At 34.7% G+C, this 17832-nt stretch overlaps 1 protein-coding gene across 6 annotated transcripts in view; it reads left to right on the plus strand.

Moving 5' to 3' along the window:
• Window positions 1–17832, plus strand: part of CDH12 (cadherin 12) — a 936971-nt gene that overhangs the window by 173968 nt on the left and 745171 nt on the right. For 3 of the 6 annotated variants that reach the window (XM_070587154.1, XM_070587158.1, XM_070587156.1), the window contains exon 2: window positions 14677–14785. The exons of the other annotated variants lie outside the window; for them this stretch is intronic. The gene's annotated coding sequence lies outside the window, so the exon portion shown is untranslated. The remainder of the gene's footprint in view (window positions 1–14676; window positions 14786–17832) is intronic. 6 annotated transcript variants of the gene reach the window in all.

The raw sequence follows: 17832 nt of genomic DNA on the forward strand, positions 1-17832 counted from the left end.
AAATCATGACTCACACAATAGACAATATATTTTGTTCATATAGAAAGAAATATTGTCCATCCATTTTGTCACAAATGACAGGATGTCCTTTTTTAATGCTGAATAATATTTCATTGCATGCATATGCATATATATATGTGTGTGTATATATAGATATATCTATATATACAGAAAATTTTCTTTATCCGTTCCTCTGTGGATAGACAGTTTCTTTCCGTATCTTGGCTATTGTAAATAATGCTGCAATGAACATGGGAGTGCAGGTATCTCTCTGAGATCCTGATTCAATTCTTTTGGATATATACCTAGAAGTGAGATTACCAGATCATGTGGTAGTTCTATTTTAAATTTTTTTAGGAATCTCCAAACAGTTTCCAAAGCTGCCGCACCATTTCACATCCCACCAATATTGTACAAAGCTTCCAATTCTTCCACATCCTAGTGAACACTTATCCTTAGTGACATAACTTATCTCTGCCAGTCACAGAAGGATGAGTACTGCATGATTCCACTTATAAGAGATATCTCAAATAGATGAATTCATAGAAGCAAAGAATAAAATAGTGGTTGTCAGGGGCTGGGTGGGGTGGGGTGGGGAGAATGAAGAGTTGTTTTTAAATAGGTATAAAGATTTAGTTACGCTAGCTGAAGTTCTAGAGTTCTGCTATGCAGCATGGTGCTTATAGTTAGCAAGATATATTGTGCACTTCAAAACTTGTTAAATGGGTAAATCTCATATTAAGTGTTTTTACTATGTAAAGCACAAAAAGAAAAAAAAAAAGACAAAAATCCAAAAAGAAAGGAGCACCAGGAAACTTTGGGAGGTGTTGGATATGCTTATTACCTTGATTGTGATGATGGTATCATGGGTGTTTGCATATGTTCAAATTCATCCTTTTGTACATCTTAAATATGTGCAGTTCTTTGTATATCAATTATACATCAATAAAGCTATTTTAAAAAGGAGGAGGAGGAAGAAAAGGAGAAGGAGAAATCTAGAAGGAGAAATCTGGAAGGAGATGGTGTTCCTGTTTTTGTTCTAGGCTACATGTTGAAATGAAGGACCAGCAATGCCCATCATGTTTTTACCCTTATGGCTGAATCCACAGTGTCAATGCTTACATTGCAATCAATCTGGGGTGATAAGAGGAAGGGCAAAAGGCAAAAGCTTCTTGCAGAATGAGTCCATGCCATTTAGTAAAGCCTTGCTGGGAACAAGACCCAGTGACTTGTGTTTATATTTCATTGGTCAGACCTGGGTCACATGGCCACTTCTAGTTGCGGGAAAGACCAGGAAATGCAGCTTTTGGTTGTATATGTTGCCACCCTTAAACTTCCTTAGTAAGGAAGAAGAAGAGAATATATTTTGAGTGGACAACTAGCTGTGTCTGCCACAAATACACATACTCTGAATCCCCAAGACTTTCTCTTTTCTCAGTCATCTTCTCCCTGTCCAGCTCTACTCTTACAGTCTCTCTAATTTTGAATCTGGTTGCATATTTAACCATATAAAACTATTAGTGTTTCCTTCAGTTTCGAATGAGAAAGTTCATCCAGCACTAATTCCTCCCTCGGTTGAATCTTTATCATACAGGCTACGAAAATAACTGTATTTCGACCAATCTACAGATCTGTTTAAGGAGAAAGTATATTAGTATGCTGTATTTGAGAATGGATTCTTAATGAAAAAATGGCTAGAGGGGAAAATGTAATTTTATTTTCATCAGCCTGAGGAAAAGAGCAAGTGTTATGATAACACATTTGAAGACCTATACCAGTAATGAATTCTGGCGCCTCAAGTTAAACTAAATGCTGGCATTGTTAAGAAATATTGAGGTGCTTAAAAAATAGGAGTGCAAAATCAAACTATGAGAGAGAGAGAGAGATTGAAGAAATGAGGAGAAGGTGGGAGAGGACAGAGTGGAGATATAGGAGAGATGACAGAGAGACAGAAAAATCAAGAGAGGCTTCAAAATGGAGACAAAGAAGTCTGAAAGAATTCCTTTAATGTGGAGAAAACCCCTCTAATTATAGCAGTGAAGTTAGAAAGATAAGATACAAAGGTTTACTTTTGCTGTAATAAAAAAGTGTAAGCTGATAATAAAATAAATTAGAAAGACTAAATAGCACAATTGAAATGGGAAATAATGGGGAAATGTTCAATTTTTATTGAAAAAAAGACAGAGTAGTGTTTCATATTTGCTAACCAATATGGATTTTTAGAACTGTGGATGATTTGAGGAATTAGAATGATTTTTTTCTTACTATAATTTAAATGTTCTTTCTTATAATATAGAGAATGAAATAGTCACTTTGATATTAAGTGCGTTTCTTTCTAATTTCTTCATACAACCTTAAGGTACAATTGAATGGGAAAGAAGCAAAAGCAGATAAAGTGCATTACCGGAAGCGATTATTGTCACTACGTAGATCAGGCATGGGACATATCTATTTACCCTTAGAGCACACTTCAAATGTTTAGGGAAAATAGGTAAATAAGTTCTTAAACTTCTGTGAAGATTTTAACTGTTCTGTTGGAGGTCTTGGTAAAAATCAGTTGATTCTGGATACCCTGGCACTCATCCAGCTAAGAAGATAACTGTTCATAATCACCTAATTATGCAGTATCACTTCGACCCTCAAAGCAGAAACCACAGTAATGTAGATCAGAAGAGATAATCCTGAACACACACAGCCTCACGTTTTAGAAGGTGGACCCAAACAGCCCAGAGGCCACCAGAGCTACCCCATGGAACTGTCAGGCTGCTTATTCCTAAGGATGGGTGGTTAAAACTGTTGCCAAAAAGCATCTCACATGACTCTCATTGCCTAAGGTAACTGACTACTTAGCACACAATTCTAATATGTCTTATTAATACATACTTTCAACTCACACACAAACACAAAGACTAGAATGCAGAAATTGAAGAAGACGATGGAGGGCGATAATTCTTTGAGAATTCACAAAGGGAAGTCTGAGTTAACACAACTGAAATCCTACTAAAGGGAATTTGCTCCTAAGTAAAATGCCAAGATATGTAAGTATGTTTCTTTTCTTTAGAGAGACATGAAATCCTCCTTGAAGTGCTGCACAAAAGAGAGACAGTGCATATTATTTAATTCTGAAGGATCTGTTGCGCATTCTGTGTAGAAGGACCTATGTGTGCAAGCTTCCTGCCATAAGAGTGAGAGGAGGAGAGGTGACATGGCCAGTGCACAGAAAGGATAATTAGCTGAAGCACAGATTGAGGCAGAAAGTCAGAGGTGGTTGGAGTCAGAGAAAAGAACAGAATATGCAGGGCCTTGTAGGCCATACTAAACATTTTGTTGTTTATCTTTAAGAGCTATAGCAAATAATAAAGGTTGAAACATGACCAAAATGAGTAATTGCTCAATTAGTTTGAGTTTTTATATGTAATCCTGCTATTTGCAAAATATTAAAATAGCCAAAACTCTACCCAAAAAAATTGAATGTGATGGCTTTAACATTTTTATTATGGAAATTTACCATAATGAATAATTCTTTAAAGCCGAAAGCTTCGAATAGTAACAAATAATTCTCTTTTAATAATATTTTATGTGCCTGGTACTGTTCATGCTTTATATGTGTTATTTCTGCTTGTCCTATCATCACTGTTGAGGTTGGATTTAGTCTCTCTTTCTCTCTGTCTTGTTTTCCCACCACCTCCTACCTTTTCCCTACCAAATTACCCTTATCATTTTTTGCCTTCTTTCAGCCGAATTTCTACAAATAATACCTGAAATATTTGAGCACATCTAATTGTAATTTAATGTTATAATATTAAATTCTTTACTGAGTTCAAAGCAATTATTCTTATAACATAGCATGGCTCATTATGTATGATCCAAAAATCTATGTGGATGAAATTAGGACTTCAACAAAATTACATCCTAAAGTTAAAAGAAGCCTGCAGAGATTTCACTACATTAAAGTATGTGATGAACTGTCATTTTCCTGAATATTCTAGATCAGCAAACGTTATTAAAATGAAACAAAGCCTTACTACAGTGAACATTCATATGAGGCACTAAACATTCTCAAAATAAGTACTTTTACTTGTAAAGAGCAAATTGCTTTAGAGAATGTAGATTATTTACTATTCTTCGTAATAGCTGGGGCAATATATAGAATATTTAAATTTCTGATTAAAAAAACTAATATTCAGCGATATAAAAAAGTAAACTGTAAGAATAATGAAGTATATAATTTTAGGATATAAGTGGTGTGTCGTCATTGTTGGTTGCATGACCTTGTCTTCCATTACTGTGACAGCTAGCTGTCCAGTTTGCAAAATGCGAAGTCCAATACTGAGGTAGTCATGGGGAGTGGTGTGTGAGCTTTTCGTGCAGGAGATGGAATGATTGAATGAAAGGTGTCTGGAAAATGTATGACCCTGAGGAAACAGTCCTTTCTTTCTCTTCTATTTTGTGTCTTTTAACTGATTCTCATAGTTTAGTTAAACATGCTATAATTTTTAGTTTAGGTCATCTCCAGTTTTTTATTGTTATAAATTTGAAATGAGCATATTTGGGCATAAACTCTTTTTTGTATACTTAGACTTTCTCTGGGTAGGTGCAAGGAGTAAAACCTTGATCCCAGGTGTATAAATATTTTTAGGATTTTTATTGTAAGTTTATATGCCCTGTTATGTATTAATGGGAGAGCAGATGATTATTGGTAAAATTTGGATCCAAGACCAAGTTTTTTGTTGATATTTTCCCTGAACTTGCAGTGTTTTAAAATCGGAGTGTCCTCCCTGTTAGAGAAGAGTGACTGACTATTTAGTTATAATTATACAAATATTGGCAGCAATCAGGCTTGTTTTTCCTCTTTTGCCCAGCAATCCGATTGCAACGTTATTAACAAACACTTCCCAGCGAAAAGATATGGGATCCTATGCCAGAATTACATCTTTAGGGAACAGCTGACAACAATTTCATCAAAACTTTTAAGGCTCACGACTAATTATCAACATTAAAATAACCTATTTGTATCCTGGCTGTCTGCCATTGCCATATAAATGAAGCACAAGTGTGGGTGGACTGATTTTATTTTTCCCCTTTCTGACAGTTTGATTTATTTTTTAACAAAGTATTGGCCAAAATATGCCACTCTTTCTTTTACAAGACCCATGCTAAGGTGCTAATGTGTGCCTTCCCTTTTATTTCATATGTCTCCTTCGTTGTGTCTTCCATTCCTACAAAAATTCATTCCGCAGTTCCCCTCTAGCTGCACTTTTCCTTCCTATGAGGTTGTCCAGGCAACCCCCACACCATTTCCTCTCCCAGCTTATCTTTCCTTCAATTAAACCTCGATATCATATGCCTTGACCCCCTAAGACTCTGGTCTTGCCTGAGTCCAAATGACAATGTCTTTCTAGATGATGATGGTAAGACATGGTTTAGCATCCCTTAGATGTAAGTTTTAATATTTTAAAGATAATCTCTCATTCCTTAAACCGGAGACTGAATAATATGGACAATTGATTCTGTGGTGCTTTTCAGCTTTTTTCACAATCCACACTCAGGATTAAACTAAAGAAACACATGTGAAGAGAAAAAAATAATGAATTCTCTCTTTGTGAATGAATGATTGTGGTTAAATATATTTTATTTTAAATGTTCATTTCTTGTACAAAATGAAGCAATTTACAAATGCTAGTAATTGAATTTAAGTAAAGATGTCAGAGAGAGTCAGCATTTTGCTGTGGAAATGAATCTGTCCTGGGACTCTAGGAATCTAAATTATTGGCCACTATTGTTACTCTAAATTGCAGAGCAGCCTAATTCTATGTTTTGGTTCTTTGATCTATTGAAGAATGGGGTTATATGAGTACTGAAATCATTTAACATATTAAATCTATGGCTAGGGTATATTGGAAAGCATAATCTGTCTTAACTAGTATTTAAAATAAAAAAACTATTGCATAGTTGAAAATGAATCATAATACTTCCGAAAAAAATATTATGTGCACTCAGAAAGAATGTTTATTTGGGATTTTCTTATAATTCTGTGTTGGAATAACACTAAAAATTATAATCCCTCCTGAAACTTTTAAAGACAACGAAGTGGATGCTTTTAAAAGAGGGACCAGCACTGATAATGAGGTTCTGGCATTCAACCCAGGTCATAAAAAGACAAACAGGAGGAAAGCTAATTTCCTTCAGGATCTTCAGTTGGCTGCAGCTAATTCTTTGTTAGGAATTAGATTAAGTGCTGGAGTTGTATCTCTGAAATGATCGCGTATTCACATTGATTGTACCATCTCATTAGCTTTCTATTTGTGTAAACAAGGTTTCTTTGCTTCCCCTAATTGCGCATTAGAAGTATCAGGCTCTACTGGGAAGGCGAAATGCAAAATCTAATACAAGGTCTATAGAGATGTAATTGCAAAGAATTTGGAAGTTGCCCTGTTCAGACTCCTCATTTCCTTAACGTGAAGTAATGAAAACTTGGAACTAGTCGTTTCTTGTTTGTATGTTTGCTTTTCCTCCTGAGAAAGCAAAGTGTATTTAATCACTGCATTTTTAAATGTTATCACTACATCAAACTCATATTTAATTTTTAAAGGGCCACTACAAACTGGTGGTATTACTTAAAACCTCACACTTTAAGAATATCTAAATGGAAACAGTGTATTAAATCCATGAGTAAAGGAAGTGCACAATATGTTTAAGAATTAAGACAATTAATAAAACAGTAAACCAACATTAGTATTGGAGCCTGAAAAAGAAAATTCCCTCTTTGTACCTTTTTGAGTTAGCAAACAAATTGGCTGAATTTTCGTTTAATTGTTTTCTGATTTGTAACGTTATTTTCCCAATAAAATATTATCTTAGAACTTCTAGTATCTTGGTAAATGTTGCTAGGACAAAATTGGTCAATACCTTTTGTAGCTAATATGTATAATTTCTAACATAGCTGACTGATGTGAGAGAATTAAAGTAGTAACTACTGCCAGTCAGGTATTAATCTCCAAATAAGACACCGGATTGAAGTTTTAATGTAGTGAGGAGTGTAAATTCCTGTCCTGTTACACATCCTGCTCTGTAATTTAACTGCCAATGCATAGCAATAAATGGTTGGGCCTAAGCCAAGCTTTGCAATTAGAGTAACCCTGAAATAGAGCAACTTTCCTAAATGCACTTTGTGTGTATTTTTGTTTGCACAATACATTTTCACAAGAAAATATTAACTATGACTTAGATAATAGTGTGATATCATATTAAATTTCCTGATTTTCATAATAGCACAATTGCGGTTATGTAAGGTAATATTTATGTTTTTAGAAAATCACTGAAGTATTTAGGGATAAATGTGAGTGACGTCCGCAACTTAAAATTTTTTTAGTAGCTCTAAGAAAACCCATGTGCATATATATTTGTGCATGTATGTATATAGAGAGAGTATTTATAGTGTATATACATACATATCTATCCATCTGTCTGTCTATCTATCTATCTATCTATCTACCTACCTATCTATCTATTTATAGAGTGAGAGAGACAGCAGAGAGAAGAGAGAGACTGTGATAAAGCAAACTGTGCAAAAGTTAGTAGCTGGTGAAAACGCACAGTGGTAAATTATACATGTCTTCTTTGTTCCGTTCAAGCAATGTTTTTGTTTAGTTTTGAAATTATTGAAAAAGTTACATATGCATGCATAAATGTACAAGTATATTTTTTTATTCTGGCTCATGTTTTCAGACAAGGTATGCATAAAGCTAGCAAATTCAACTAGAACTTTTTCTTAAGTATAGAATTTCTTTCCATTAGCATCAAATAGAATCCATTCTATCACACTATTCTCTAACTTGCTAAGCGTTTTTCTTACAACGTTGTGAGTCAGGTATTATATCCTCTAGTTACATGTGCTAATCCAAGCTTTGAAAAGTAGGCAATTTCTCTAAGCTAATAAACAGCAGAAGCAGACTTGATAGACAATTGTGGATTCCCAAATCCTGTGTGTGTATGTATACACTATCAAACTTCCACTTCAAACAGTACAGTTAAAACATGGCTGACCTAGAGGACATTGTGCTAAGTGAAATAAGTCAGACAGACAAAGACAAATACTGAATGATTTCACTTATTTGTAGGATCTAAAAAATGAAAAAAAAAAACAACTACCAAACAAAACAAAACAGAAACAGACTCACAGATACAGAGAAGAAGTTGGTGATTGCCAGAGGGGTGGGAGGTGGGGGCTTGAACGAAATAGGTGAAGGGGATTAAGAGGGACAACCTTCTGTTTATAATAAGTCACAGGGATGTAAATACACCATAGGGAATATAGTCAATAATATTGTAATACCTTTCTATGATGACAAATGATTGCTAGACTTATCATGGTGATCATTTCATAATGTATATAAATGTCAAGTCACTATGTTGTACACCCGAAACTAACATAATAGTGTATGTCAACTATACGTCAATTAAAAAAAAATTGGCTGAGATTATTCCATTCCACATATGGAAAGAAATTGTTTCAAATGGATACAGAGAAAAATAAACAAATTTAGATCTTTCTTTAAATCCTTCATTCCATTTTTATTCCCAGTGATATTTTAATTCCAGGACCCCATGTGAAAATTGCCCTAGATAAATTCATCTGTTACCCCCATTGATGATTTTACTAATAGAAATATATTTAAACTTTTGAACTCTAAATGAAAAATATAGAATAATCACCTCTCACAAGCCTTTGCTTTGGAGAAAATAATAGTATTATGGAAGGCAGTTTCCTTCAGTGAAATGTACCTAATTTATGGAGAAAAGCAGTTCTCAGTTTTGCTACATTGCAAGATTTTTTTGGTTTATCTCTGACTCTGACTCGTTCAGCAGATCTTGACAGAGCAACAAAGGAGTTTTATTAAGGGGCTGGGCAATAAAGATTCAATAGAACTCTTGAGACATGATGATTTTTTCCTTATGTGGGAGGATGCCTTCTTTCTTAGAGACTATGACCAGCTGGAATTATCCTATTGGCTGCCTTTGCATTACCTCCAAGACAAGCATAAACTAAAATGAAAGATTTCTGAGAATTGCTTTATTTCTTCCAGAATAAGAACACTTGTTTTATTACAGCTGATTTCTTATCATGCTCTCTTTTAGTCAGAATTGTAAATTCCATTGAGTTTAAATAGATATCTATAATACGTCAACTTTCCACACACATACTACAGAAGAGAATATGCAACTTTTTGTGTTAAAAAATCATAGACTAAAATTATATACGCAAAGCGAATATATAGATAAGCTGTGTTTGCTGTATCTCAGTGGTTCAGAACACCTGACTTGGGGCGAGATAAATCCAAGGGCAATACCAATTAAAAAAAATTACTTAGCAGGGGCTCCTGTACTCTTCATTAACCCACAAATAAGCAGGGAATCATGAAACGGGAGCGGACTCTCCTAGGGGGTCTCCTGCACTAAAGGGGTTTCTAGAACATCACTTATTGCTGTGCTCATGTTGTTTACATGGCTCTGTCTAACCTTTTTTTAAACCTAATTTGGATCTCAAGAGTAGTAAGGAAACCCGAGTTGTGAGACCTTGAAATTCATTATGGAGACAAAAAATATAGTTTTTTGGTTTTTGAAGAAAAACAAAAAGAAAATTGAATTTAAGTTATTAAAAAAAGACTCATGGAAAAATCATTAGGGTTTTATAATTTAAACAGAAGATTTCTGAAAGTGCTGAGTGTTTTAAATTCTTGTTAGTAGCTGTAAAATTTTATCCAATGAGATCTGATACTAAAGATTTCCACGTAATGTTTGGCCATCAACAGTGTTCTCACAGAATATCTACACATTAGGTAAAGCTATTTGTATTATTCCATTTTTAAACGAGGAAAATATAACACTGAGGTTCAGGAATATTGTGCAGTGATTCAGGGTTTTCACTTATTTATTCATTTGAAAACACGCTGTACAACCCACTGAGGCAGATAGAAGGAAGAGTAAGAGATGAATCTTTTCCTCAAGGCATAAATCACAGGCCGGGAACTAGAGTTGAGATTATCCTTCCTAATCTAGTGTTCTTTCTTCTAGAGTCACAGCTTCCTGTTTTAAGTGGATGTTTTCACTAAATGATCTCTATTGTGCTTCTCAACTCAGAGTCTTTTATTCTTTGAAATTTTATCAACATTGGACTTATAGGAAAGTAGCATGAACTAATGCTGCTACTTTTAAATCTGAAATGATTTCTCCGTTGCTTCCAAACATATAACACCTGTTCCTGTATTAGCCCAGGTGCATGTTGCTATTTCTTTTCCACCCTCTGAAGCTCTCATTCTTTTAAAACATGGTACTGAAGTGAATGTAATGTGTTGTTGCTTGCGTTCTGGATATCTGTATTTCTGATTTGGCAGCTAAAGATAAGATTAGCTCTTTTGGCAGCCACATCAAATTCTAAGCATATATTAGTCCTACTGTGGACTAAAACATCCATGTATGTATAAATACATGAATACATGTACACTGTGTCTTTTGATGTGTCTCAGGACATTTTATAAATTTGAGCTGGGCATGAAACGCTGCCCAGCAATTATCGAACATTTTCACGCAGTCTCCTCTCTAGGCGACTGCTTCACACCTTCTTCGTTTCTGAAATCTCCAATCATTTCTTCCCCATTCTCCTTTTCAACCAATTACCTTCCTGACTATTTCATTGTAGAAGTGAAATCCATCAGGATAGATTAACAAATCTACCCACTTCATCACCTTCTATATCCAACTCCTCTGTTTTTGCTGTGGATGAAATTTCTGAACTTTTATCTGAGGCTGACCTCTCCACATATGTTTGAAACCCTTTACATACTGAAGGACACTGTTTCAACAATTTGTTTCTTTATCAATAATCTTTTTCTCTTTGCTGAATGATTTCATTATTCACTTTTTTAAAAAACAAAATAAATTTAAAAATGAAATAAAATAAACTTTTCTTTTCCTATCACCTGCCACTACACTTCTTCCAGCTCAGCAGGAAAATTCCTAAAAATAGCTGCTTTTATAGATTACATTCAATTCCTCTCCTCTCTCGTTTTTATTAAACTACTTTTATTTGGCTTTCTTCTCCCCAATCCACTGAAACTACTCCCGTAAAGGATATCATAGTTCTTGACTGAGTGCAATCACTGGTTCTCAGTGTTCATCTTACTTGGCCGATGAGACGGTTGACCACTTCTCGTCCCGACCCAGAGTCCACTTAGCTTCTAGGTCACCACAGTCTCTTGGTTTCACTTCTACTCACTTTCCAAGTTCGCAAACCTCCTCTGCTGATCCTTGCCTTCCTCCTGATCTGCTAAGGTTATACAGCCTCGAGACTTTGTCCTAGTCTCTTTTCCACCTAGACTTCCTTTATTGGTGATCTCATCCAGTCTCCAGGCTTTAAATGCCATCTGACCTAGATGATCCTTATATAATATACAATAATAAGATCTATTCTTATTATATATGCATATATATCTTATATATAGTAATATTATGATATATGATATGCAATATTATATTAATATATTATATATATCTTATATATATTTATATCCCTAGCCAAAGTGTCTACCCTGAACTTCAGCCCGATGCATTCAGTGGCTTACATACATTATCACTTAGATGTCAAAGAGACACTTCAATAATGAATATGTGTATGGTAGACAAAAGAGTGTCCCACAAAATGTCCTTATCTTAATCCTCAGAATCTATAGATATGCTACCTTACATGGCAAAAGAGATTTTGCAGATTTTGATGAGGAGACTATTTTGGATTATTTAGATGTGTTCTATATTAAATTGTATGGGTCCTTAAAAGTGAAGACCCTTTCCAAGCCTCATGGAGGTGTGACTATTGATGAATGATCAGAAAGATGCAACTTTGCTAAACTTGAAGGTGGAGAAAGGGTCACAAGGCACAGAATGGGAGTGCTCTCTAAAAGCTAGAAAAGGCTGGAAAATGCGTTCTTCCTTAGAGCCTCCAGATGGGGAAGTGGACCTACTGACACCTTGACTTCATCCAGCTAGTTCTGGAGGTCTTCTCCCCTCCATAGCTCTCAGATGATAAATGTGCATCATTTAAGTCATGAAATTTGTGATATTTTATGACAACCATAGAATACTAATATGATGTATGAAATTGAAACTTTACTCACAAATGGCTGCTGGAATCAGTGACAGCCAAGATGGCTCATTTGCAATTTCTGTCCTGTACCAGGTTGTATGTTTGCTGTTTTCAGACCAGGAGATTTGAATTTATTTAAAGAAACCAGGTTCTCTTTCAATTCCGAAGCCACCATGAACTTTCATTGTTTATTTTTCTAATTTGTAAGTAATAAATGCTCCTCAAAATTATGCTTAATCAGTCACCTTTCTTTTCAAACCAAAAGTAATTGTACTTCAAGGACAAGCTAAGAGAAAACTTAGACATAATGTTTCTTGCTTTCTTTTTCGTCAAATATTATTACTCTCTGTGCTCAAATTATTATTTTATTTCTTCCTAATTTTTAATTTGCTTTATTTTGAATGAACTTGAGTTTATACTATGGAAAATTCTGTTATAAGGCATTATGGAATAAATGTAGAAATACAATTCATTTGTTGGTTGTAACTGTCACCATAGAAATATTTCCTCATCATATTAGTTTAAAAATATGGACTAGCTACGTCATAATACTGTGAATAATAGAGTAGTAAAAATTCATGTATCTGTGATAATTAACTGGAAGCCCCAGAGGGCTTCAGTCGTAAGTAGTGTAAAATTATATGATACAAAAAGAACTAGTGAAAAGAGCTATGTTTTTTGTGTGTCTACTATTATTAAAGTTTCATTTACATACAATGAAGCACAGAAATCCTACATGAATCATTGATGATCGTTAGATAGGTATAAACTCATGTAATCAGTCTCTAGAGTATGGTATAGAACCGTACAGCCCTGAAGCACCCACGAGGCCATTTCTAGCTAATCCTTGGGTACTTCTCCACTCCAAATAATCATTATTCTGATTTTATTTTTTTCCAGTTTTTAAAATTTCATATAAATGGAATTCTAAGTACATCATCTTTTCTCTCTGGAGCTTTCACTTTGAACAATTTCATCTATATTGTTTCATCTAGACATAGTTTATTTTATTGCTATGTAGTATTTAATTAAGAATATAAAAATGTCCATCACAGCATTATTCACAATAGCCAAAACTTGTAAGCAATCCATTTGCCCACCAACAGGTGAATGGATAAAGAAGATGTGGTATATATATACAATGAAATACTAGTCAGCCATAAAAAAGACAAAATCATGCCATTTGTAACACGATGGATGGAGCTTGAGGGTATTATGCTAAGCGAAATAAGTCAGACAAAGCAAGACAAATACCATATGATTTCACTCGTATGTAGAAGATAAACAAACAAGCTCATAGATAAGAGAATAGATTGGTGGTTACCAGAGGGGGAGGGGGTGGAAGGAGAGTGAAAGGGGTAAAGGGGCACATATGTATGGTGATACATAAAACTAGACTATTGGTGATGAATGCGATGCAGTCTACACAGAAGCTGAAATATAATAATGTACACCTGAAATTTACACAATGTTATAAGCCAATATGACCTCAATAAAATAATTTTTAAAAAAGAATATAAAAGTATATGTATTCAGTATATTGTTAATGGACATTTTGGTTATTTCTAGTTTTATCAATTGTAAATAAAACTTCTATGAACATTTTTATGTATGCCTGTTTGGGGCACATACGCATTGAATTCTTTTGGGTTTATATAGGAATAGAATTACTGAGTTATATGGAAGGCTTATGGTTAGCTTTGGTACATACTGCCAAAGCTGTTCACAAAGTGATTTTTTAATCACTTTACACTCCTTTTAGCAATGTGTACAAGTTCCAGTTGTCCATATATTTCCTAATATTGAGAGACTTTTTAAAGTTTTAATATCAGCTACTCTTGTGGTCATATATCTCCTTGTGTTTTTAATTTAAATTTTCCTGATGATTCAACAATGTTGTGCACATTTTCATATGCTTATTAGCCATTTGGAAATTTTCTCTTGTGAATTGCCCATTCATGTCTTTTGCTCATTTTTAAAACAGGTGGCCTATTTTGAATACACTTTTAATAAGAAATATCCAACTTGGACTCAGCTTTTTTCCCCTCCAAATAGCAAGAGGCTATAGAAACATCTACTTTTTAAATTCAAAATTATGCAGAGCAAATCTACAGAACACAGTAATTGGATTATTAGAATAAAAGAAAACTCTTGAAATATGAATACTTTAATCCACAAAAGTCCCCCAACATATAGAGTATATAAGAGCTGTGGATTTTGAGGAAAAAAGGTCACATATATACACACATACATGTTTGTATCAGCAGAGGCTTTAACGCTAATCTCCAACATATACAGCAAGGATAAATTTGACTTGCCTGAAGTCTGGTGATGATACAGAACAGCATTTGCTTGACTTCTCCTCTTCCGCTACAGTGACACTTGAAACATTTCCAAACCAGTGTTCTGTGTCTTGGTGATTGGTACATTCATCATCACTGTAATGTCCTGTATAAAAGTAATTAAGTGAAATTAAGCCCTACACAAGAGACACACCTGTGGGTAGACTTAGTTAAGATTCTAATTCCTATATGCAGAGCACCTTCAAGGATTTCTGTGTGGCTGAAGGAAGGGAATTGTGAGATGAGAGAGATACGGAGCATAAAGAGGAGCAAATGACAGATCCTGTGGATCACGTAACCCATGGTAAGGACTTTCAATGTAATTCCTCTGTTGAAAATGCAAAAAGACTTTCAAATATGGGGTCCTTCTTGAAAAATGGAGTAACATATACAAAGACAAAATGGATCTTGTTTACTTGGAGAAATCAGTAGGGCAAGACGTTGGTGGAGTATGGAGGAGGGGTTATAAGTAAAGTAATCGTGTATGAAGTTATGAAGGTTTTGATTGCTGTGCTAAGTGTATTCATTTTTTTTTTAGGAGAGGAGTATAAAGGAGGATCATTGAAAGTTTTTTTGCAAGGAAGTGACACTTTATAAATTGCATTTTAGAATGGTCACATGGGAGTGGCTTAGATGACAACAGATCTGGAAGTAGGGATATTGGTGAGGACGCTGTTGCTAGCATCTAAGCAAGAGGTGATGCTGAATTAGTCCAGGGTGTTGTCAGGACGGAAGGAAGTAGATTGAAGTGAGACATATTTCTGAGTTAAAATTGACTAAACTTAATGATTGATTGGTTGGATAAAGGCAATTGACATAAGCATTTGGCTTAATAATGGTGGTAGTAAATGAAGACAAAGAATTCTTGGCAAGATAATGGGAAATGAGAGGGGGATAAGTTAATTTTTTAAAGCTTTCAAGAGCAATTGCGTATTAGGAAATTGAATGTTGTAATCTGGAGCTTAAAGAGAAGTATGGGATGGAAACAGAAGCTTAGAAATAATACATTGGTGATATTTCAAACCATGAGAATGGATAAAAGTATCCGGGGGAGACTGTTATGTATGTATGAATTTAGTACATAACGACAATATGGTGAGAATAAACTCAGCATGTTGAAGAAAAAGCAAGATCAGAATGGAATACTGGGAGTAAAGTGGACCAAGAGCTTGGATGGGTAAGATGCAACCTGATCACATAGCTACCTGTGGACCTTGGTATGGATTTTGGATTTTATCCAGAGGATGTTATGGGAAGCTGTTAGATGATTAGAAGCAGGATTCTGACAGAATCTAATTTGCATGTATAAACAGTTATTCTGGCTCTTGCTGATTTGTGGAGCATTGGAAGCTGCATTACAGGTATTTTAGGAAGGTATTGCTATATCCTAGGTGCGGGATGACAATGGATGACAAAGAGTTTGGTAGTGGGAATGATATGAGATTCAGAATATATTATAAAGGTAGAGCTAACAGGAATGGCTGATGGACATATTATGGCATTTGTGAGAATAATAGAATTCAACAATGAATTCTAGGGTGTTTACATTTTACTCAGAGTTACGACAAATGATGGTTGCACTGGGGAGCCTTAAGAAGAGGAAGGTTGTTTGAAAGTTGGTATAATTAAGAATTAAATTTTCAAATTCCTGTTTTTCACCTAAGTGAAGATGTTAAAAGGTAGTTGAATATATACAAATCTAGAACTTAACGAAGAGCTGAAGGCTGACAATATCAATTAGAGATTACATTTAGGAGTTATTTAAAGCCATGAGTCTGAGCAAGGTGACCTAGGTAATGAATATGTATAGAGATGAGAACAGGCATGTAGCTCTGGTGAAGACAATGATGATGATTATGACAATGCTATTTATTATTTAGAGGACGTGGAAAAACTCCACCCATCTGACTAAAATATACCACTCTTTCTAGTATCTATAATTAAAGCCTATTTTCTGAATATTAGTGAGTTTATAGGAAGTGACTATGTTGCGATATGTTTTGTGTTCCCCATAAAATTTCCATCTAATATTTGGTTCCACTCTACAGTTGCTTTGGGCAAACAGCCATTCAGCCCCCTCCCCCTGTCCTCTTCTATCATGAAATAACCAGTCTCAATGCTCTCATATACAGAAGTTTCTAGGTGTTCTCAGGAAGATTCAAATTTCTCGCTAGTCATTTTGCAGATGATAGTTTTTACTATCTGAATCCCTCGGAATCTCTTTCCCACCTGAAGCAGTTTATCTAATTATTTCTTGAAAACACATACATTTTTGAATAATGCTTGTATATTTTCAGACAAATATTATAACTAAATAGAAACCTGATTTTTTGTTCTAATTCGTATTTTTGAAATCCTTTTTTTTTTTTTTTTGAGGAAGATTAGACCTGAGCTAACATCTGCTGCAAATCCTCCTCTTTTTTGCTGAGGAAGATTGGCCCTGAGCTAACATTTGTGCCTGTCTTCCTCTGTCTTATATAAGGGACATCTACCACAGCCTGGCCTACTAAGCAGTGCATAGGTCTGCAACCAGGATCCAAACTGGTGAACACCTGGCCACTGAAGTGGAAAGTGCAAACTTCACTGCTGCGCCGCTAGCCTGGCCCTTTGAAATCCTATATTTGATATTAGCTATGTAATTGGCATACAGAGTTTAAAAATTAAATCTAAAGAAATTTAATTTTAATAATGTATTTAAGGAGTTAGTGCAAGATGAGATTATAGAAAATGGTGAGAGAACAGATAGTAAAAGGTAAGACAGGCTTTATGGAATCATTTGAAGTTGTTTAGAGGGAGTTGATCTGAAATGTGGCTACTCAAACACTGCCCCATAATTCAAGAACTGGTTTAGAGCGTGTGATCCAGTTTGACTGATGGTTCTGGTGATATGCTTCACTTACTCTATGATAACAGTGGGCTAAAGAATGTCAAGAAGGAGACTCCCTTTTTAATATATCATCTGTAATTTTCCCTCTGGACAACACTGGTGTTGATTACCATTGTGCTCTGTGGTTGTATGTTATTATCTCCTAAATATAGTGCAAGAGGTGATTTACATAAAGAGTTCATTCATCTACTCACTCTAAATCCTCATTATATTGTTACTTTGCTACTCTCTCATCTCAGTATATCTGTTACATCTTGTCTTCATTACCTTACCTTGGACATGTTTCACATTTTAATCTTTTGCCATTTCATCATTACTATATATATGAATATACTATATATATATATATATATATAAATACATATATATATGTATATATGAATTCCATCCTAGAAGTATTAAACAGCCACTCAGAGCCTAGATTTTAATCATCTGATGTATTTGGACTGTATATTACCTTCACT

Source organism: Equus przewalskii, chromosome 20 (genome assembly GCF_037783145.1).
Source record: "Equus przewalskii isolate Varuska chromosome 20, EquPr2, whole genome shotgun sequence".
Taxonomy (NCBI): domain Eukaryota; kingdom Metazoa; phylum Chordata; class Mammalia; order Perissodactyla; family Equidae; genus Equus; species Equus przewalskii.